This window comes from Tamandua tetradactyla, chromosome 1, assembly GCF_023851605.1.
Source record: "Tamandua tetradactyla isolate mTamTet1 chromosome 1, mTamTet1.pri, whole genome shotgun sequence".
Taxonomy (NCBI): domain Eukaryota; kingdom Metazoa; phylum Chordata; class Mammalia; order Pilosa; family Myrmecophagidae; genus Tamandua; species Tamandua tetradactyla.
This window is the reverse complement of record NC_135327.1, coordinates 32,243,510-32,267,955: the sequence shown is the minus strand read 5'-3', so window position 1 is coordinate 32,267,955 and position 24,446 is coordinate 32,243,510. Positions and strand designations below refer to the sequence as shown.

The 24,446-nt window shown below is 39.6% G+C and overlaps 1 protein-coding gene and 1 long non-coding RNA gene across 3 annotated transcripts in view; one reads left to right on the top strand and one right to left on the bottom strand.

The window, feature by feature from the left end:
- The window catches only part of TSHZ2 (teashirt zinc finger homeobox 2), a 458,954-nt gene that overhangs the window by 278,543 nt on the left and 155,965 nt on the right, over positions 1-24,446 (top strand). The window lies entirely within an intron of this gene.
- Positions 23,913-24,446, bottom strand: part of LOC143644578 (uncharacterized) — a 28,581-nt gene continuing 28,047 nt past the window's right edge. Inside the window, exon 6 of the long non-coding RNA XR_013156760.1 lies at positions 23,913-24,207. This is a non-coding gene — a long non-coding RNA (uncharacterized LOC143644578). The remainder of the gene's footprint in view (positions 24,208-24,446) is intronic.

The window sequence follows — 24,446 nt, the reverse complement described above, 5'->3', positions numbered from 1 at the left end:
CACCCAAGCTGAGTCTGATTTCTAGATCCAACTCAAGCCTTTTCCATTCTTCCCCAGCGTTCAGTCAACAGACATTTTTTTGGATGCATACTTTGCACAGTCATTGCACCAGGCACTGGGGATCCAGAAATGAGAACAGCAGAGAAGCCCTCTACCTTCATGGAGCTTATGTGCCAGTTGGGTAATGACGGAGAAAATGACAGCCAATCAACAAACAAAAAGATAATAATTTACGTGCAGGAAGTGCTAAGAAAGCAAAGCAATGGGACAAGGAAAGGGAAGGCCACTTTAGACAGGTGGTCAGAGATGGCCTTTCTGAGGAAGTGACATTTGAGCTGAGGCCTGAAAAGTAAGGAACACCCAGTTATCTGTTGAGTCCAAAGAATGAGGGCTCCAGGCTGAAGGAAGAGCTCACGCAAAGTTCCCAAGGTGGGAAAAAGTTTGGTGAGTTCAAAGTACTATCTAGTCCAGGGGTCAGCAAACTTGTTCCATAGAGGGCCAGATAGTAAATATTTTAGGCTTGGCAGGCCATGCAATCTCAGTTGCAACCACTCAGCTCTACCATGCACTGTGAAGGCAGCATAGATGATTCATTTATGAATGAGCATGGCCAGGTTCCAATAAAACTTTATTTGCAAAAACAGACAGAGGGCTGGATTTGGCACACAGACTGTAGGCCGCCAACCTCTGGTCTAGTCAACAGTGTCTTATTGGGGTCCCAGAAGCAGAAACTGACATCAGAATTCCAGTGCAGGTGATTTCATAGAATGTGATCCCAGAAGAAACTATTAAGGGAGTTGGGAATCAGGAGAGGGAAGAGGAGCAAGCCAGGAAGAGTGTGATTTCAAGCAAAGTCCCAGCCTTAGCCTGATCCCATGGGGAGCTTGGGACTGTATGTTCTGTCTCAGAATTTTAACTGTCTGGAAACAAGGGCTCTCACATCAGGCAGTCATTGGCTAAGGGCCGTCTTGGGGTTAACCATAAACTTGCCAGTGCTTCAGGCTCTCTGTGCAGCAGACAAAGCAGCTACAGAGGTCCCTGGGAAGTCCACAGAAGAAAGCTGCAGATTAGAAGGAAAATCATGCAGAAGCCAGGAGTGGGGCACAAGGAGATGGTAAAAGGACTCCAAAGGCCACCCTACAATGTCCTCTACAGATAAGTTCCACTATGCCCACGTGCTCATTTAACTCCTGCCTTTATCAAAAACTGCTTCAGTTTCCCCACCTCTCAGAGCTGAAGTTAAAATGTTGCAAATCTTTTGTTAGGATAAAAAGTATCTCAAGAAGATATGCCTTTTACTTCATTGTACCGATAAAATAATTCATCTATGTGCCAACCTAAAAAAGTGTAGGTATGTAAGTCTAGGAGAGCAGGCTTCTGAAATCGATCAGAGATGCAGGTAAGCAGCTTGGCCTTTGGCTCAGCCCTTCCCATGCAAACCAACGAGAGAGGGGGAACTGGCATTGATTGAGTACCTACTGTGTGCCTGGTGCTAGGCGATTCACAATCTTTTCTCATTTAATCCTTATAACAGGTTATTGTGTAGATATTATTATTCCCATTTTATAGATGAGGAAACAGATTCCACTATGCAGAATAGGGGCTATAAAATAGAAATTGATCAATTCATAATTATTGACTGGAATATATAAATATTCATAACCTGCTGAGAGTGAAATAACTAAGAAGTGACAGAGTTGGGATTTGAATCCAGTTCTGATGCCAAAGTTCATACATTTTCCTAGCTGCACATTTCAGGCCAGGGATTAGAAGGAATAGATACAAAATGACTAGCCAGTCATGGGGTGCACAGCCTTCATATGCAAAAATGACATTCGCATTCCGGGACACTGCCGTAATAATGATACTTTGTAGGGACTCACTCACATGCTGTCTACTGCCCCACTTTCAGATCAGCAAGACAGCAATAGGATTTTTGCCCAGTTCCCTGCACAAATATTTCCTGGTCTGAAACTCTCATTCATTCATTCACTTATGCTCTCATTCACTAATTCATTCAATCAACAAGCATCCATTGAGCACTGTGGTAGTTAGATTCAGTGGTCAACTTGGCCAGGTGAAGGTGCCTAGAACAATTGCTGTGGACATGAGCCAATGGCGTGTGAACCTCATCTGTTGCTGATTACATCTGCAGTCAGCTGGAAGGCGTGCCTGCTGCAATGAATGATGTTTGATTTCATTGATTTAATTGGCTGGTGCTTAAATGAGAGAGCTCAACATTGCACAGCCCAAGCAGCTCAGCATATCTCATCTCAGCACTCGCAGCTCAGCCCAGGCCTCTGGTGATGCAGAAAGAAGTCACCCCGGGGAAAGTTGTTGGAACCCAGAGGCCTGGAGAAAAGGCCAGCAGAGACCATCCTGTGCCTTCCCACATAAGAAAGAACCTCAGTTGAAAGTTAGCTGCCTTTCCTCTGAAGAACTATACATTTTTAGTGAAATAAATCCCCTTTTCTTAAAGGCCAATCCGTCTCTGGTGTGTTGCATTCTGGCAGCTAGCGAACTAGAACAAGCACGTATATGTCAGCCACTTGAAGACACAAACCATAATAACGATAATAATTAGACCTAGCGAGTACTCACCTGGTATTTCTCATTGTATCTCCTCAAATCCTAAGAAGTAGACCTGTTATGGATCTCTATTTTGGTTTTTTAAAAGGAGCCTTACCAAAAGGTTAAGGAAGTAACCCATTATCATAGGTAGGAAGCAGCACAGCCAGAATTTGAATATACATTTGCCAGATGTCACTGTCTGTGCCAGAATGCATCTACTGTCCTGATACCCCCAGAAAATAAGGTCTAACGCCTACTGAATGCTTACTCTGTCCAAGGCACTCTTTTAAACCCTGTATTTTCATCATGTCACTTAATCCTCCCTGCCATCATCCCAGATATGTCCCTGGTATACAGCAACCAAAATTTACAGATGAAGCAAGCAGAGCTCACAGAAATTAAGTGACTTGACTATTCGCCATTCAGCCTTTACTTGATGGAGCTTGGATTTAAACTCCAGATCTGCCTGATTCCAGGGCCTAGGACGCAGATATGTAAATTTTAAATATTGTAAAAATAAAAAGCAGAAATAACATAATAAATATGATAGATGTAATGAGAGCTCACAATGTGTCAAACTCTGGGCTAAAACTTCTCATGTATTCACTTATTTAAACTTTACAACTACTCTGTGAAGTATTAATATTTCGTCCATTTTCTATATGAAGAAATGGAGGCACACACAGCAGGGTGAAGCATTCCTCCAGGCCACACAAATGTCATATGGGAAAGATAGAATTCAATTATAGATTAGCGTGCCTCCCCCAAAATAGAAGTGATTAGCCCTATTTCCATTCAGGGAAGGTTTTCCTGAGCAGTTGAGTGGCAAGCTGGGTTCACAAGGAATGAGTAGGAATTGGTGCTAATATCTCCACCCAGCTGAACTAAAAGTAAGCAAAGGGGCTTAAGTACAGAGTTTTGATGAGGTGGGGGTAAAGGAGGTGGTGAAACAAAAGCAAACGTGCATCCTGCAATCTTCTGGGTTCTGTGTAAAGTTCCTGACCAACCCTAGGCAGGTGCTACTTTCTCCTTTTTCCACTTCTTCTTTCATTCACGAGAGCTTCACCACCTCTGACAACATGAAATGTGTGGCTTGGGCTGGTTGAGAATGGAGTACGTCTGTTAAGTGTGGCTTCTTGGATGTTGGACTGCCACCTCCATCTTAGTCACGCATGCCCATCTTTTTCAAACTAATGAACTCCAACCATCAGTGCAACTTAAGTTCGGCTGTCTGTTCGTGCATAGTTAATATTAAAAATGTACTAACAGTGTGGCTGAGAAATCAAATTATGCACATAAATATGCTGGCATAGCAGAGGCGGCAGCAGAAGCTGAAGTTAGCAACACTGATGCCAGTTCACATTTGCAAATCTCCCGTCAATCTGTCATTAAACATGTTATCAAATGATGATAAGTGTATGCTTCTTGCTTGCATTGGTGAGTCGATTCCCGATGTTGATGCACATTAATGGGATAATACGCATTAACATAGATGTGCTTGGATGAACACAAAACATTTTTTATCTGTCTCAGTTTGTTTCCCCTGTGGCCCCCAAGTAAGTGTTTTGTGCTATAAAATTGCCAAAAAAAAACAGAAAAGAAAAAAAAGGAAAACACATTACTTTTAATTAGCCAACCTTGTTTGGGTTTTTTTCCCCCTCCCCTCCCCCCGCCCCAAATAACTCGTGTATTAGCAATAAAAGATTGAGAGAGAGAGACAAGAGTGCCACTGTCTTTTGCAGTAAAACGATTAATGTCAGAAACTCAGAAGCTGGCAATTATGCTCTGTCTTAATGCACTGGCCTTTCATCTGGGGCCCTTGACAGGCCTGATCGTTTCAGTTCAGTGATATGAAAGGCAGCAGAGGAAATGATCGGAGACATCGCGGCGGTCCCGAAGCCGTCCGGGCTCCGCGCCTGCCTCACTGCAGCCGAGTTACTGGCAGGGAAGACAAGGCGGCGGCCCCAGGCCTTGCCCAGACTTCCGGGTGCCACTGCGCGCGGTGGGGACATGGTCGCTGCCACCATTTCCCAAACTTGGGAACAGAGAAAACCTACCAGCCCCCGACCACGTGAGAAACACTCTTAATCCAAGAGTTCAGCGATGCCCATTTGCTCCCCTGACTACTTGGCACCTACTCAGTCCCAAGAATAAATGCAAACATAGGCACTGAGTTTGTGCAGAAATATCCCGCCGCAAGTCTGTTGGGCCAGTGATCCGGCATAAGAGTCTATTAATTTTTTGTCAAAATGAAAATAAAATTGAGAAATTCTGGGAATGGAGGGTCAGACCGTTGTGGGTATTTTTTGCAAACGTTGGGCCAATTCAGTGCTTAAGAAATCGAGATGGCTCTCAACTTTCTTTTGAAGTGATATCCTGAAGCACCAGTGTAACAGTTCTTCACAGGAGATCTGCTAACATGTCCCAGAGATTTTGTCAATTCATTCATTCTGCACATATATACTGGATTCCCACTCCATGTAGGAACTATGCTAGAGTCAGGAAACCAGATGGATGTGATTCCTGCCCTCACGAAACGTAAGGTATTTGGGGGAGACATTTTTTTTTTAAATCACTACATAATAATTAAATTCTTTCTGCTATGAAAAGTGTACATGGACGCATATGGAGTCTGATTATTGAAGCATTTTCTTCTCAAGCTCAGCGGAAAGCATTCTTTGCCCATTAATAATACCAAAAGGTTATTGTGTTTTGCTTTCCTGGATTCTTGTTTACATGTGCTTTAAAATTAACATTGACTTCTTGCCATTTGTGTTTGTTCCTAAGTGGGGTGAGTGGCTTATTAATGATTAGAATTATTGTTGCTATTATGAATGCGCTAATTAAAAGAAAATTCTGTCACAAGGTTTCATGAGGCGAACATGAAACTTTAAAGTTAGAGATGTCGGGCTGGAAATATAGAGAAAAAGTGTGAGATCATTAAGAAAAAAAAAAAGACAGAGTTCAGAATAAGGGAACACTTTCTCAAGAAACCAACCATTCTCTTCTGTAGATTATTTTTCAGGGCATTTCCCCCAGTCAGGGCATGAGGAAAGTCCGTTTGTTTTTGAATGGAGGTATCACCATACTATTTTCTTTGTCTTGGGGTGAAAATAACTGGCTTCCCTCAGATGCAAGCCCTGAGGATAGTTTGTCTCCCACAGATTCATTCGGATATGCAGCACTTCCTAGTGGATGACCAGATGACCAGGATGCTAAAATGAACCTGACATAGTTTTCTCCTTGGGGGTCTCATGATAAATGGGGCAAGAAAGAGAAGTAAATGCACAATTCAAGTGTCTTGGCACAAGTGCGAGGATGGCATGATACAGACATACAAAACAGGGATGCCCAGCCTTGTAATGGGTAGAAGAACAAATTGCTTCTTTACATCAGTAATAAATATTTCTTTAGCATATTTATCAAGGAGTCCAAAGTATAAGAATGGTTCTCTTATATTTATTGAGGAACTACTCAACGACGTCCAGTCTAGTTGTCTATTCTCTAGCTGTCTGTTCTCTGATTGTCTGCTCTCTTGCTGGTCCTACCCACTTGACCTTTAGCTCCACCAGGACAAGCACTGTGGTTATCAGAACCCAACTCAGGGTCTCACCCATGATAGATGGGCATTTTCCTGTGTGTTGATTTACTTTCTGGGAATTACAGTTCAGATGTTGGAAATAAGCAGATGATAGCAATACCAGGGCACTATAATTAGTGTGGGTACCCTGAGATCTGTCTCAGTTCCGAGGAATGAACCTGAGCCCAACACCTCTCACACAGGCAACAGCTGCTACCTGTTATATATACGCAGAAGGGAAGGTGCTGATTGATTGTTTTAAGGTTGGTAAACATATATCAAGACTAAGCCTGGCAAAGAACGTGGAATATCTTAGAGTTACTGTGCCAGGGTGGTGGTGTCTTGGATTTCTTTGCCTTCTAAAATTATTTTTATGTGCTAATAATACTTTGACAACAAATAATATTCATGGTGGATGAAAGATGTCCTTTTTAAAAAAACAGTATTTTTTTTTAAGTGTAAGACTGAATTACTCAACTTGAACCCTTAAAACTTTTGATAACATCGTCTATATATTTCTCCACAAGTATTCCAAATTGGGAGACCTTTATGTATAATGAAGACATCTTTCAATCTTCTCTGTTTGTTTCTTGGAGAAACTTGGCAATCTTTAATCTTCAAACTACCTCCTACATAGAACCTTAATATTACGAAGAGGTTGGCTACAGAAAACTGTTGAGCCTTAAGCACCATGTAAATAGCTGGTCATAATAGGATTTATTCTCAAAAGTTATAGACTTACACTGGTTTTAAGAGATCTGTTAATAGAAACCTGCTTTTTTCACATCCATGGTTTTTTTCCCCATAGTCTAGGGGAATGAATATTTTTGGCATCTTCAGATTTTGGACCTGTAATAACACTCATTTATTCATTCAGTATGTTTTTCAGGTGCCTACTATTGCCAGGCACTAAGACATGTGGGAATTCGGCACCAAACAAGAGAGAGACAATGCCCCTATTGTCAAGAAGTTGATGTCCTAGTGCAGGAAGACAGATTATAAACAAATACAAATATAATGTGTCAGATGCTGATAAGTGCTAAGAAATGGGAAGGAGAGCAATGGGGAGGGATGCTATTTTAGAAAGTTGGTTTAGGGAAGGCTTGTTTGAGAAAGGGACATCTGAGCTGAGACCCAAATGAATCGAAGAAGAGGTCATGTGGATAACTGAAGAGCTAGAATAAGTCTGCTTCCCATAATCACAGAAATTAAATAAATCTTAAGAGGAATGATACCTTGATCAAAGAATCATTGGAAATTGAAAGTTTTGCAATGGTGACAAAGATCAATTACAATCAGGGAATCAAAAGACAATGAATTTAAGGATTTTCTACAATTGCTGTTTCAATTATAACTTTTTATAATCAAAATTATAATTGGACCCTTATAGAAATTATATGAGGAATTATAAATCACCTGAGCGTGAGAGGCAGCATTTTGAAATTTTGAGGACTAGTTGCTGTCCTTTAACAATCAGAGAAGATTTCTTTAAAATCCAGATTTTCAGCTTCTCTTAGAAAATTAGAAAGTTTGTCAGAAGAGAAACTATATTCCCACAGGGAGTCAGCTGGAACTAAGGTTCATTATCATTACCCTCTTTAGATAAGACATGGTCTCTTCAGTTTACCACAGTCCCCACCACTCCTTGCTATCTTCCACCCAGCTAACATATTTTTTTTGTTAGCCCTCTATAATCATTTAAATTTGCACCACAACTTTACAAGTTTATATTATTAACACTTAACTGCTCATTTTGGTGGATTTATAATCATTCTAACCTTAGCTTACATCTATCATAAAGTAAAAAAAAAGTCCTGTAAATCAAGAGCTACACTACTTGTTTAATCAACAATCATTTATAAAATATCTACTATATGAAGAGTAATGTGCTAGAAACCAGGAGTTCAGGGTTAAAAGACATAGTGTCTCATTTCGTGAAGTTCACTGTTTATTGGGGACTAAAAATAAAATAAGATCCCCGATATTATCAAAATGCTTTTTAATATATTCAAAGCACTCTGAGCTCTTTTACCTCATTTATCTATCCAGCAATCTAGGAGAGAAGAAACACTAGCAGTGTTGTCCTTACTATTGTGATATGAGATAAGTGTACAGAGAAGTGAATGTATTTGTTCAAAGTGGCACAAGGAGGCAGTGCTGAAGCTAAGACTAGACCTGCAATCACTGTCCACACTCGAAAGGTTCTGTTTTGTTAAATGTAATATCCAAAGTGTTACCTTAAGTCAGAGGTTGGCAAACTGTGGTCCATGCCAAAGCCAGGCCGATGTCTGTTTCATAAAGTTTTATTGGAACACAGCCCCTCCCATTTGCCTATTGCTTCTTTCATACTATTAGAGTAGAGTTCAATAATTGTGCCAGAGACTGTATGGCCCACAAAGCTTAGAATACTTATTACCTGGCCCTTTTACATAAGAAGTTTGCCCCACCCCTGGCCTATGAGTTGGATCTTTGCTAAGGATGGAGGAAGAAGGAGAAATGGGGAAAGCTACATTGTCATGTTCCTCCAAGCACTTGTAAACTGAAGACAAGAAGATCACAGATGCAGAGTGAGAGAAACTACCAGTCCTAAGCATGCCAGTCAGAAATACAGAGAGCAAGGCTGGGCTTCATTCTGGAAGTTTAGTTGCATGTCACAAATCCACACGAGCTAAACAAAAAAGGCATTAAATGAAGTTATACAGTTCATGAAACCACTCAGAGGTCCAGAGAGTCTGATTTTGAGGCCACACCCTCAGTGTCAATGCCCAGATTAGAGGCAAGACCCAGCCTATGGGCCACCCCCACCACCCGCAATGGGTCCAGACTTCCGCCCCGCACCGCTCAAGCTGGGCGTTTGACTTTTCCCGGTAGAAGTTCTAAAATGGTTGCCTCTGAAAAGCAGGTGACTGTTGCCCTTGTCAGGCAGAGTCTGCTCCGTCCCTGCTTCTTCTAACCCAACCTTCTGAATCAAAACCTCATTTGGGTGTATCTGTTGGTCAGAGCCTGAGTCCTATACTGCAACTTAGCTGCAAGAGAGGTTGACAGGGCAAATTTCTGGTTTCTGCTTTAGGGAACTGAAGACTCATAACTAAGAAAAAATTCCCCAAAGATGCCAGGTACCAAAGGGTATGACAAGTGTTCTACAATCCCTCCTTTGAATCAAATAAGAGAGATGCTGATATTGTGGTACAGACTATGTTATTAATTTTTGAAGAAAAAAATAGGTCACAAAGCAATGGTCTGTCTAGTGCTTTTATAGGAAACTAGAAGGAACAGCTTTAGAATGCTGGCAGGGTGCATCCAAAATCATCTTTAGTCAGTGGATTTTGAGCCTGGTCTATGATGGGGAGAAGTCTAGCATATAATAATAGTAATAGTAACAAATACTAATTACTGAAGCTGTTGGTGGATTAGTCTTTGAGGAAAGCACGACTAGTTGCCATGTTACAAGTTAAAAAACTGAAATACAGTAGGTCTAGTAAGACTACGACTAGTCAGTGGTGGAAGCATTCAATCTTCAGCAATCTGTGCCTTAACCTCTCCCCCGGGCAAAGAGGGGAATTTTGGCTGTTCGTTTTGAGTGTTTCTGAATCCAGTAGCAAAATAATAATCATGCCCTCTCAAGTTTCTCAAGAGCCGTTCCAAAGGTCTATCTGAATCCCATCCCCTGGCCAGTAAACTCATATTAGCCATCTTCTGACTATAATTTGCTTTTCCATGCTGCATGTGTACATCAGAGTAGCTACATTACTCAAAATAGTAGGTAATAACTTATTGAATGTTTACTCCATGTCAGGTTCCACGGCATCAGCTAATTTAGTCCCCTGCAGAACCCCTTTATCATCATTTTCAGATTCGGATTGAGAGTTTAAGTAAGTTGGTGAAGATCACACAGCTACTTTGTGGCAGAGCTGGGATCAAATCCATATACATCTAGCATTCTTTATTTGTCCCCTGCGGAACACAGAATCATAACCTTTGGCTCGAGACTCATTTTCATCAATGGTTCAAGGACAGCCAATACATTGATTAGGTAGCTAATCAATACACAGTTAATAGGCCTTTTAATCATATAAGAGGCCCACTGAAAATGAGAATGAGGACTAGGAACTCACATCCATTTAGCACAAAGTTCATGCTCTTTAACAGTGATTGTATTTTTCGTCCATGTGGCATTTCTCTACTTTTCAGGATAAATTAATCAGTGAGAATCCAGAATAGACTTAAGACTCCTGCACCTTGCAGAAGACATAAGACTGATGGGTCTTGCATGCTGTCCAGAGTGAATGGGTTACTGAGAAGTGTTAAGTGGAGGGTCTGGAATCTGACTGCTCTGTGGTGGTGTGCAGGTAAATGCTTAAAAACCAGCTCTCAAAAAAACCCAAGCCCTGATCTGTTATTTTTACCAGTCTCTGTGGTGTAGATACTCCCACTGATGCCAGTTCCAATCTACCAAGTTGCTGAGCACGGAAGAGAAGTGCGCAGTGGGCTCCCACGAGCTTTCGTGAGCTGGTGTGAACTGGCTCCAGCATATGCAGTGTGTTGGCAAATTGCTCTATCTCTAGTTTACAGAGACTGGGCAAAAGGAGGCAGGTACCTTCCTCCAATGTTGCTAACACGATTGATGACCAAACACGTGTAAAGTAGCTGGCACCTGCACCTGGTCCAGAATAGATATTCACTACTTGTCATTATTGCTGGCTGGGATTCTGTTAGGCATTTTGTGCCTCGATATTATCTGAAATCAGTCATAAAATATTTCCAACTCCTGTTTCACAGGATTATTGGAAAAATCAAGTGGGATCATCAACATCAATTGCTTTGGAAAGTTATAAGCTTACTTTTAGATAGAGTATTTTATTAAAGCCAAGGCAAAACACAGAGATTGAATTTTTGCTGAGCAAAATTTATACAACTGAGTTGTAATTTTTAGTTCATCTGTCACCAATTTCTCCTGAGCTTTAGGCTTTCCTTTTCAGGTCCTAATGCTAATTCCCATTTTGAAATCATTTAATTGAGAGGGGTCTGGAAACCTCACCGGCTCAGTAAAAATTTCAGTCTATCAAGGGTTCTGAAAGTCTTTTCAGTTTAAGTCTTTTTGATCTTTACCCCTCAATCCTCTAATCCTTTTTGTGAGGTATCTTCAATAATCCCTGTTTTCAGTTCTTAGTTCTGAACTTTCTCTTTGAAAAGCAGGATTTCCATTGTGTCTTAAAGGTGCAGGCAGTATAAAGCCTTCCTCCACTTTAGTTTCATAAAGACACCAGCCATTTCCCTCGCTGGAGGCTCCGATGGGGTGTTCTCTCAATCTGTTAGATTCCCAGATCAGTTCTGCTCAACCTTCCCTGTGATCTTAGAGAATACTTAAGAACAATATCTCAGTATTTTCCATTTAGTACATTTCTATGCTGTCCTCTGCTTAGTTATGGGTTTTGATTTGTCTTCATACCCTCCATTTGTAAGATGAAATGTTTGACTAATGCTTTGCCAACGCAAATTCATGGATTGACACTCTAACTCGTCACAATACTTATTCCATTCCCAGGGGTGGTCAGACTGCAGGGGTACAAGATAGTATAGTGGTGATGACTATGAACTCCTAGCTCATGGAAAAAAATCAGCTATCTATGCAGAATAGCATGCCCTTGGGAGTTAGTTGCTATAAGGTGTTATAATAATAACACCTAGTTCAAACCCTGACTTTGCAACATGCAAAATGTGGATTCTGGGAAAAGTACTGAAATACTCATTGTCTTAGTTTTCCTATTAAAAAAAAACCATTTTTGATAATTGAGCTAAATGGTTTCTTCATTGTTTGCGATGAACTTTTTTTGAGTCAAAAGCACCATTTTCATGGAACATTCACCTATGTTCCTATCTAGTTACTTTCTAACACTAAAGAAAGAGTTAGCTATTATCATTATAAAGACATGTTTCCTTAATTTTATCCAAGTGGCACTGATACCCTTTTTACTGCACCTGTATAAGCCTTTGCTATTATTTACTTATCATAAATAACTTTATTAAAGAGGAAATTTTATTTAATCACTGGCCTAAATGGAAACACAGTACCACTTACCAAAAATAGAAGTTAATGGTAAAGACAAAGAGATATACACAGGGAGAATAATGATAGAAAGATAAAGTCACAACAAAACATGTTTGAACATTTGGCCAGAGCCTGACACTTGCCCAACTCTTGGAGTTGAAGCATTAGTGAGGTGTTAAAACCCATTAGCTCTATGGAAATGTAAACTGGTGTAGGAAACAGTTTACACTTTGGTGGTTCCTCAGAAAGTTACGTATAGAATTAAAATATGACCCAGCAATCCCATTCTAGGTATATACTCAAAAGAATTGAAAACAGTGATTTGAACAGTTACTTGCACATCAATGTCCATCAGGTGTCAATCAACAGATAAATGGATGAACAAAATGCAGTCTGTGCTTACAATGGCATATTATTAACCTGTAAAAAGGAATGAAGTTCTGTTACATGAGACAACATGGGTGAACCCTGAAGATGTCATATTGAGTCAGATCGACACAAAAAGGACAAATATTGTGCAATATAATCTCACTGATATGAAATAATTAGAATAAGCAAATTAATAGAATCAGAAACTAGAACAAAGGTTATCATGAGCTGGGATGCAAGTAGAGAATGGTGAGTTAATGCTTACTTGGGCCAGAGTTTCTGTTTTGGGTGATGGAGTTTCTGTTTGGATGGTGGTGATGGTAGCAAATGTTGTGAATGTAATTAACACCACTGAATTATATATTTGAACGTGGTTGAAAGGGGTAATTTAGTAATATATAGATATCACTAGAATAATTTTTTTAAAAATATTTTCATTAACAAGTCTCCATACACATATAGTCCATACGTGGTATACAATCAGTGATTCACAATATCATCACATAGTTGTGTATTCATCACCTTGATAATTTTTAGAACATTTGCAACATCCCTACCCTTTACCCCTCCCTTTCATTGACAACTAGTATTTCACTCTATCCAATTTTTTGACCCCTTTTCCCCTGAATTTTTTTATTCTCTTTTTTTTTTTTTTGCATGGGCAGGCACCAGGAATCGAACCCAGGTCTCCAGCATGGCAGACGAGAACTCTGCCAGTGATGTACCGTGGGCCACCCATATTCATACTTTTTTACTCACCCATCCATACCCTGGATAAAAGGAGCATCCGATATTAAGAATTACTGATTGTATATGTAGAATGGAATGATATGTTAATATTTTTGTTTGTTGTTAATTTTTTTAATTAATAAAAAGAAAAAAAAGGAGCATCAGACACAAGGTTCTCACAATCACACAGTCACACTGTAAAAACTATATTGTTATACAATCATCTTCAAGAATCAAGGCTACTGCAACAGAGCTCAAAAGTTTCAGGCACTTCCCTCTAGCCACTCCAATACACCATAAATTAAAAAGGAATATCTATATAATGCATAAGAATAACCTCCAGGATAACTCCTCAATTCTGTTTGAAATCTCTCAGCCACTGAAACTTTATTTGGTTTTATTTCTCTCTTCCCCCTTTTGGTCAAGAAGGCTTTCTCAATCCAATGATGCTTGGTCCCAACAAATCCCAGGAGTTTTGTCCCATATTGCCAGGGAGATTTACACTCCTGGGAGTCATGTCCCATGTAGGGGGGAGGGCAGTGAATTCACCTGCTGAGTTGCTTAGAAAGAGAGGCCTCATCTGAGCAATGAAAGAGGTTCTCTGGGGTAGACTCTTCGGCATAATTATAAGTAGGCTTAGCCTGTCCTTTGCAGGAATAAGTTTCATTGGGGTGAAACCCAAGATCAAGGGCTCAGCCTATTGATTTGGTTGTCCCCAATTTTAAGTTAAAAAAACAAAACAAAACATAGGACTGTACAACACAAACTGTGAAACTTAATGTAAACTATAATGGTATAATTATAATGATAATGTTTTATCAAAAATAACAAAGTTTCCAAACTAATGCAAAGAGTTAATAATAGGGAAAATTGTGCATGTCATGTTTTCTGCATGATTTTTCTATAGATAAAAAACCTCTCTAATTAAAAGAAAAAAACAGCTATAAAAAAAGATTAGCCCTAAACCAAGAATTTCTTCTTGAAGAGTTAGTAGAAAACTTAAATCACGGCCATTTTTCACTCTACAGTTTTATTTTTTTTTTCATTGCTGTGACCATGTTCTTCTTAAAGCTTCTCACGTATCATCAGTAATGCGCCTCTCGCACTGACAAACAAAGCTGAAAGATTCATAAGCACCCAGTTCTCTGATGACTGCAAAATCTCTGAGTACTTTGATGAATATTATTCTAGAGAACTAGCTCTCCTCTCAACCTGTTCAGCCTAGTTCCCATAACCTAGCTCTCTATCCCCTAATTTTTTAAAAAAAGATAGACATTCTTTAGAAGTTTTTCCAGTCTAGGTCTAGGTTTGCGTCTCCTATAATGTCCAGAGATTGATGTCTTGTTAAGAAATTTGAAATGGGCTCCAGCCTTCCCAGTTCCACCACCTAACTCATGGAAAAAAATCAGATGTCTATGCAGAATAGCATGCCCTTGGGAGTTAGTTGATGTAAGGTGCTATTATTATAAACTGCAACCTCTCCCATGGCATGGTCACCCAATATGCCAGCAATTTCCAATATTTAAGAATTAAGCTCCTGCAGAATTAAGCTCTACTTTGTGAACTCCCAGATTGAGATGTACACTAGGAAGGGCTGTTGAAATCAGCTGGGCCAAATTTAGGAACAAAATCCTAGCAATTCCATGGATATTTCATCTCTAGTCGTTTCCCTGCCATACCCTCAAGCTTTTACTGAAAACCACAGGCCCTGAAATATTTTTTGCCCCTTATCATAACTCAAGTCCTTGGTCTGAGGTCAAAGCTGTCTTCCTAGACACTCCTTCTTTATACTCTTGGTTCAAGGTAAAGGTTAGGATGATACAAACCCAGAAATACATCTCCTATTGCTTCCCTTTCAAGGCCATTTGGCATTTTACATAGTCGCTGAAGTTTCTCATGGAAGCTTGAGATATTTTCATGAAGCAAAGCAGTGATAGTGAAACAAAGACTGAGAATCTCTGCAGGTCCAGGGGTCCCACCGCAAGACAAACATCAAAGTCCACTGATTATACTGAAGTGAAGCTCAAAGAGCCAAGTGACTTACCCAAGGCAAAGCCAGGGTCTTGGATTCCAACTCCATTTACTCCAGGCTACTCTAAAATAAAGGTACATAACATTTCCCTACCCCCGTAACACCCTGCCCAATGACCCTAACTCCATTTTGCCCATACTGGTAGGTTATATCTCCTTATCTCTAGAGTTAACATATTCTTAACTCCTCCAATTAAAATTGATTCCAGTATGTTTTAAAAAATAGCAAGATCTCAGGAAATAAATTCACTGCTAATGATAAAGCCTCAAACTCAGAAACTTTGGGGAGACCTAGTCCAGTGAGAGAAGCTATAGAGTCCTGATAGGATTTCTGTTCTATCAACCACTGTATTGTCTTGGGTAAGTCATCATTGAGGGGCAACAATTAATACAGACTCTGGGGTCCCAATAACTTAATTTGAATCTGGGCTCCATCATTTACTAACTGGATGACCTTGGGCAAGGGCTTGAACGTGTCCAAGTCCCAATTTGTTCATCTGTAAAATGGAGACAGTAATAATATCTACTTCCTAAGGTTGTTGTGAGGATTAAATGATACAATTAGATCTGTGCCTGACACACTGAAAGCACGAAATAAATGTTATCTATCATTATTATATGACCTATGTGAGCATCCCTTTATTCTAGCAGATTCTCTAGTGCAGAATTTAATAGTCTCTTACATATATTCAACGGGTTGGCTGTGAAATGATGTACCAGGAACCTTATTATTTTTCTTTCCAGGCAGGTGAGCAGGAAGGACAGTGTATTCATAAAGGGGTCTCTTAAGTGGATAAGGCTAGGGCTCTGCTTCTCCCGCTTCTTCCTGCCACACAGTTGATCCTCTTCCTTTGGTGGCTGTCATTCATGATTCTGAATCTGCAGCCCCACCCTTTTCTCTCCAAAACAGAAGAGTTTCAGGCAGTACGATGGTGGCTCAGTGGCTCAGTGGCAGAATTCTCGCCTGCCATACCGGAAACCTGGGTTCGATTCCTGGTGCCTGCCCATGCCAAAATAAATAAATAAATAACAGAAGAGTGTTCATACATTCCTTTAAACAAGCATTTATTGAGAACCACCACACGCCACACTGATGCTGAGCATCAGTGGCAAACAAGACAAACTCTCAGTGACTTCATATTCTAGAGCCAAGAGGCTAACAACAAACAAACAGAAACAAACACACAAGATGATTTTGAGAGCCATGCTATGAAGAATTGCAGAGAAATCTCTGCACGATTGCAGAGAATTTTGTAAACTGAAAGGGAGATACTAAGAATTCACCAAAAAGGTTTAAACCCAGAAATTATGTACTCTGATCTGCTATTTGAAAATAATACATCAGAATGCGACCACATGAGGAGAACAGTATAGGGAATCTTGGAATCTTATTCTTAAAAAAAAAAAAAAAATCAACTGCCCATTTTAGCCCCTAATGAGGATTCTTCACAAATTAGTTGCAGTGTCTCTGGTAACTCTCCAAAATATACTTTCGTTTCATTCTTGTGAATCACTTTGATAAAGTCAATGTGTCAGCTTGTCTATCCCAAAAGAGTTTGTGGGAGTCATTTTTGGCTTGTAGATAAGACTGCAAGGGTCTCCCCAACACCTGTGAATTGCACAATCCCACCAATTTGTGGTGACATAGTCCCAAGATACGCAGGGATCTTGGAGCCTGGGAATCATCTTATTCCTGGGCAAATTCCCAATCTAAGAGATGATGGATAGCTAACTCTCCTCCATCTGTTACATAGAAGAGATAAGCCGCACCCTGTTTTATGACACAACTGGAATGTTTGAACATAATTTGCAATAGCTGCACTAACAAGGTGAAGTAAGAATTGAGGCAGCTAATTGGATAATTAGTTAGATAATTGAAATTCGCCCCGTTTCAAAAGATTTTACATAAAATAACTTGAGCTGTTATTCCCCTTAAATTATGACTCATCAGTTTTACCACTTAACTATTATGAATCTGATTTCCTTAAAAAAAATTCATTAAAAAATAGGTTAATGGAGTTTCCCTTCATTTTGTTTCTTTAAAAATGTGTACTATTTTTATTTTTTATTTCAAGTATTAACTGTTCTTTCTATTTCTTGTGTTGTTTTGTTCTGACTGGCTTCTTTTATGTTCGTTTCTTTTTAATTCTAAATCAACTGATCATTCTCCACCTTAACCCATATCAACTTTGCATTCTTAATTCTCCTAACTGCTAAATAATTAGCCAATATGGTTTTACCATATATAGAAAGTCTAAGGGCATAACAGTCATTGGCCTTTAAAAGCTTTTTTGAAATAATTTCAAACTTACAAGAAAGTTGCAAAAATAATGCAAATACATTACAGAGATCTCCAATATACACTCTACCCAGCTACTCAGATCTATCAACTTTTAACCTTTTATCATATTAACAATCATTCCATCTATGTATCTATCTCTCTATCTTTCTTTCATCTCTCTATCCATCTATCATCTATTTTCTAAATATTTATCTGAGAATATATTTTATACATCATGCTTCTCTAACACTTAATACTTCCATGTACATTTCCTAAGGACAAGCATACTCACTTATGTAACCACATTAAGTACAGTTATCAAGTTCCAGAAACTTAACATTGATATAAAGCATGTCCTTTTGGGCCTTTTCTCCTCCCCTACTATATTCAGTTAAAGGTCATGTGTTGCATTTAATTGTCTACTTTTTTTAATTGTGGTAATTTATACAACCAAATATTTCCTATCTCAACCACTCCCAGGCATACAATTGAGTGGGATGAATCACATTCACAATTTTACACTACCCTCACCACCATCCATTACCAGAACTTTCCCATCAACCCAAACACAAACCCTATACCCCATTATGGCATTAACTTCCCTTTCCCTCCTCCCCCTCCTGGTAACCAACCTGTACTGTACTTTGTGTTTCTATGAATCTGCATATTAGGTATTTTATATTTCATACAACTATAATTTGCATATTCCTCTTGTGTCTGGTTTATTTCACTCAATATAATGTCTTTGAGGTTCATCCATATAGTGATGGATCATCAGAACTCCATTTCTTTTTAAGGGCGAGTAATATTCCGTTGTGTGTATATGCCATATTTTATTTATACATCTACCTGTTGATGGACACTTGGGTTGCTTCCTCCTTTGACTATTAAGAATAACACTGCAATGGGCCACAGTGGCTCAGCAGGTAAGAACGCTTGCCTGCCATGCCAGAGGACCCGGGTTCGATTCCCGGCACCTGCCCATGTGAAAAATAAAAAATAATTAAAAAAAAGAATAACACTGCAAGGAACACTGGTGTATAAATATCTGTTCAAGTCCTTGCTTTCAATTCTTTGGGGCATATCCCTACAAGTGGGATTGCCAAGTCATATGATAGCCCTATGTCTAACTTTTTGAGATACTGCCAAAGTGATTACCCCAGTGGCTGCACCAGTTTACATTCTCACCAGCAATGTATGAGGGTGCCTGTTACTCTGCATCTTCACCAGCCACTTGTAATTTTCTGTTTGCTTGTTTTTTTAAAATAACCATTCTAGTGGGTATGGGGTGGTACCTTATCGTAGTTTTGATTTGCATTCCCCTAAAGGTTAATGATGTTGAGCATCTTTTCATGAGCTTATTGGTAATTTGGAGAAACATCTATTCAAATCGTTTGTCCATTTTTCCATTGGGTTGTTTGTTTTTGAGTTGATGGAGTTCTTCATATATTCTGTATATTAAACCCTTATCAGATACGTGGTTTCCAAATATTTCCCCCTCTCTGTAGGCTTTTTTGCTTTCTTTATAATGTCCTTTAATGCACAAGTTTTTAATTTTGATGAAGTCCAACTTATCTATATTTTCTTTTGTTGCTTGTACAGCCATTATCCTCTGACATGACCTGGCAAATGAGCTCAAATTCATGTTTGAATTTTGACCACATGTCCTTATTTGCTGGTGAACATCTAAGAGTTTAAATAGGTGATTGCAATTTGGAAGTTCTTACTCAGACAATTCATTTTGTAGCATAATTCCCAGTTTCCAGAGAATAGCTGTTTCTAAATGTTACACACAGCGCATCACAGAATGACATATTGCCCTCACGTGATAGCATACTTTTATTCTTTAAAACTTGTTCTAAAATAAAATAAAATACTTGAGCACATTTTCCTCTCCAGGGTTTATGTTCTTTCCCTCCCTCATGCTATTAAGCTAATTCCCTGCCGGGGAGGTGTTGCTGTAACCAAGCCATCACACAACGATGTGCCAAAGATATTCGTGAACAAAGTATTTATTTCTCTCAACAGAGCCAGCAATTTTCAGATTTTCTTAAGTGTAGCCCCCAGCAAACCCTCACTACCTGTTTTAGTAACTTCCCACAGACTTTCACATTTTGGTAGATTCTGTGGCATTGTTCCGGAATGATCTTTCGGAGAGAAAAAAAAAGTACAGCAAATGTCAAACCTCAGGATGTATTCAAGAGGCCTCCAAGTCACTGCCAATTCAGGATCTGCAAAATCACTAAAGCACTTACATCACGATGTGTGCCTTTTAAGGTCAGAAGTATCATAAAATCACTCAGGACATCTTGTTCTGTTCGAGTTCTTTTTCATTTTCCCATGCTAATGGCAGTTGCTCAAACTTCTTGAGAAAGGCAGCTTTTGATGTTCACCTGGAAGAGATTTCCTTGACAAAGGACTTGAAGTATTAGTGCTTTCTTCCTTTTTTCTTCTCTTCTCTTTCTCTTTTTGTAATCTGAAATTTAATATTTTTAATCTGAGACTTAATATTTTCAATCTCTAATATGCAAATGCAACAGTTATTTTTTTTCTGCTTTCCTTTTATTTAAAAATGACTAGTGTCTGCTTGTGTCTGTGTGATTCTGGTGAATAAGTAAGCAAATATAATTAGGCTTGGATCAGTTCAACATACCAGCCAACATTGTTAACTGCTCAAACATTCTAATTCAAAGTATGCTTCTATGAGTCTGACTGCTGCAACCATGGAGCTTTGGCTAAATCTCCTGGGGAATCTGGAGAGAAGGAAGGGAGAAGAAAAAGGGACAGGACTGGCCATTACTCCCTTTTGGTCCCAAGGGACGATGTCCTGTATTTGTTTTTCTGGATTAAATAAATCCAAGGGTGAAAGAAATTGCAGACCGAGTGCCGTTGAGGAGGAAAAAGAAACAAATGTTAGAAACAATGTGACGTAGCAGAAAGAATATGCACTTTGAAATTTAAAAAAAAGTTCAAATTCTCTCTCTCCCTGGCTGTGTTAACTGAGCAGGCCACCTCATTTCTCTGAGTCTTATTTTCTTCGAATGTAAAATGAAGATAAAAATACTCAGCCTTCTGGTCTGCCAGAAAAACAGAAACATTGATAACAAGTTTCTCAGGACCCAGTATGTTCTCCATAAATGTCCGTCTCTGTCCACTCCCCAAGAAAAAGTAAGAATCGATAAAATATCTACGTGTAGAACAGCTCAACTGAATGCCTCAGAAGCATGATGGTGAGAAGAAAAGCTCCTCCCGTAAGGAACAGCAGATAAGTGTTAGCAAAGAACGTTTCCTTCGATAGATGCTCTCTTCCCCTTTCGTCGGTTACTTAGTTGCTTGGCAACTTTAACCCAGCCATCCCTAAAAGCACAGTGTCACCTTCCACCTCCAACTTTCAGTCTAAAAGGAGCCTTCTATTAAGAGAAAATTCACCTTTGTGGCAGTGCCATTTGAGGGAAGAAAAGCACATGTTTTAAAAGGCACCCCAGCCAAGGTGAAGGCATCTCCCACTTAGCATTCGGAGATGAGACTATCATAATATTTAAATCAATTTTGAGAACTTTCCTTGAAAAGGAAAAGGGGGGTAAAAATCCACGCGTTGAATACTCAGGGGAGGCCACGGGAAGTTCAGTTTCCATAGAGATTTAGTGCTGGCGAGAGGTGACGGGGAGCAGATTGGTGCCTGGTCATCGTTTACAATATTCCTATTTACATGCCTTGGCTCATTCCCTGGGCCAGTCCAGATTTTCCTGCTAACCTGTCATTCCACATGATTTAGGGAATGAGGAGTCTGGGTTTTGGCCATTTCCTCCATTTGTAAACATTATCGAGGGTCATGGAAGAGCAGAGAGTACATGGAGAAGTCCCAGCACTTGGTTTTTGCCTGATGTTGACTCAGCTTGGGAAAGAGCATTTAGTAATTGCTGCTATATAGTAGAGCCCTGCAAAATTATACACGATAATCCAGAAATTACACCAAGACCTATTTCAGTCTCATAGACACTTTTTAGTGACTGATTATTATTATTTTGGGGGGGGGGGGGGGTGAATGCAAAAAAAAAAAAAGAAAGAAAAAGAAAAGAAAAGAGAGAGAGGGAAAGATGAAACACTTCCTGTCCTATCCATCATTCTGTGACAAACACAATTATTGAAAATAAATTGTTGCCTCAACTGTCTTTTAGCTGTCTTTCCAATTAGTGTGTGGGTGCTAGGGGAAGTGCATATTAGTCGTGTTTCTCTAGCCCTCTTCACACTCCCCTAGGATTAGGCCACAGGGATACGTCAGTCCCACTGACAATTAAGCAGAGGCAATTCCGTATTCTCCAGAAAGGAGCAGGGAGATTAATTCTTTATAGACTACCTTCCCTTTAGTCTCAGTGAGCAAGTGGACTAAGAAAGGCAAGCCTTAGAGATGGGCTTCAGTGGATGTCAACCAATAAATACTCATTTCCATAAAATTTAAATGAACCCAGTAAAATCTACCTCTTGCTGTGCAAGCACCCCGTCTCATTACTTAAAATAGCAGCAGCGCAATCATTGGAAGCCACACCTTCTTGCCCAAAGTGGCTGCTGGTGAAGTCATAACGAATCTCCACGTGCCCACGTTCACTGCGGTGGTGAAAATAATTAACTAAACCTCTTCAAGTTCTTTCTGCTCTAGGCCATATCCCCTTCTAACCGCACGGTCCTTATAAAATAATAATTTTCAAATGCACTGCTGCATTTTGATTAGCCAAGAGGCACAGCAAAGCTTTATCTTTTTTTTCTTTCAGCCCACAGCCAACAGCCCAAATACTTAAAAACTACATGTGCAGTTGAAGAGAATTTCAAGAATTTAGATACCCACGGAGAGAGCTGGGACTGAGGCACCAGCAGAGTTCTGCATCCTTCTTGCATTTTAAATGACCTTTAAGCAATGATAAGGTCTACCTTGTTGAGACTTAATTGCTTAGCTAGAGAGAGAAGCAGTTTTTCAGTTAGACAAATACTTTTTAAACCTCACCTTTTGATTCTAAAAAGGGCCTTTTTTATTTTAAGCAAAATTGGGAATTGTTCCACATTTTAATTTTCAACAGCAAAAATGGAGACAGCTTAAACAAATTTTGAGACAAACTGCATTTTTTATGAAGATTGAACTGCATCTCACACTATTATTGAATGTTTTCAAACAATTGACTTTTTTCAGTTATTTGAGACATGCTCAACCTCCCAACCCATCTTGAAATCCAGTGTCCCTCCCTGCCATTTCCATAAATTTCAAGGACATTTTATTTTTCTTAGCCATTTCTGACTACGATAGGTGGGCAATGTGGGGTCATAATTAAGAACACAGATGCTAAAATTGGGTGCCTAAAATTAGCTATTAGCGGCTTTGGACAAGATAAGTATCCTCTGTGTTCCTCAGTTTCCCAATCTGTGAAATAGGGAAACATGAAAGGTCCTACTTCACAAAAAAAGGATTGTTGTGATGATTAAATAAGTTAAAACTTATAAGTACTTCGAACAGGACATGCCATCTAGTAATGTACAATAAATGTTTGCAGTTATTATTTTTTGCTTTTGCAGAATTCTTTTCCCCATTCTTTTCTTTGTAGTAACTTCCCCAGAGTTGGCTGCAGGATGCCATGCACCCGTCTCCTTAATTTTTACCTGTCCCCTCTCCTCAAATATTATAACTCAAACGTAGCTCTTGTAACAAACTTTTATATAAGATTCCCATGTAAGGTTGGGCATGATTAGAGAAAATAATTTAATATTTAGTATCAGAGTTCTCTATAACTTATATATATAATATTATACTATGAGAGTAGACTGATTAACTGTAGCATATAAAATTACAGTGTAATTGAAAAATCCTTCGATGCTTTTCCACCTTGCTTGTTCCCCTCCCTCACCATTTCACTGCTCCCTTTTAAAGGCAAAACAAAAACAAAAAACTTCCCTCTTACTCATGCAAACCTGCAAAATCCTTTGCTCCTACACTTAATCTCAGCCCTCAGTTTATTTTTATAACCAAAGACCTCTTCATGAACGTTGATTAACACAGATAATCTCATTTTTTTCATTGCCCTCCCCCCACCCCCATTAATCTGGGTAAGAAAAAAGGAGTGATGCAGAGCTACGTGAATTATTCCAGTAATAAATAGCAAAGGTTTTTCTTTCTTTCTCTTTCCTGGTACAGAAGTTATTCAGCATGTTGGGTTAAGTTGAGCGTGCACTGGGATCTCTGATCTATTCCAGAGGAGAATGGAGGACACTTAAGAAATACTCCTTACACAAATGTCAGGCAATCACAAGTCTCTCCATCCCCCGCTCCCATCATTTGGCCTTGCTTTTCAGTGTCCACAAGGGTCTTTCCTCTGCAGACTAGCGAAGCCTCGAAGACCACACCTCGAACATGTTTCATCTCAAGATCTGGTTCCTCGCTGAGCATTGCACATGCACAATTTAAGAACATGTTTGGCTGCAAGTAACAGAGAGCCCTTTTCTCATGGGTCTTTAACAGCAGGGGCTGCTTTTTCTCACCTAATAAGAGGCAGCTGTTCGGGAGGTTCTGCAGCTCAGCCATCATAGGGCCTCTGTGGTTCTCTTGACTTCTTCCTGTTACCCCAGAAATATAACCCCTCTTGCTTTCTTGCATCACAAGTGCGTGCAAGGGAAAAAAGCCTGGGAATGGGACACCACTGAGCTCACCGGCTCTTTTCGCGGAAAAATACTTTCTTGGACATCCCCCTCCCCACCCTGGCAGAATTCCATCAGCATCGTATTCACCAGAACTGTGGAACTGGCCATATGTGGATGAAAGTGAGGCTGAGAAAATGAGTATTTTGCTCTTCCAG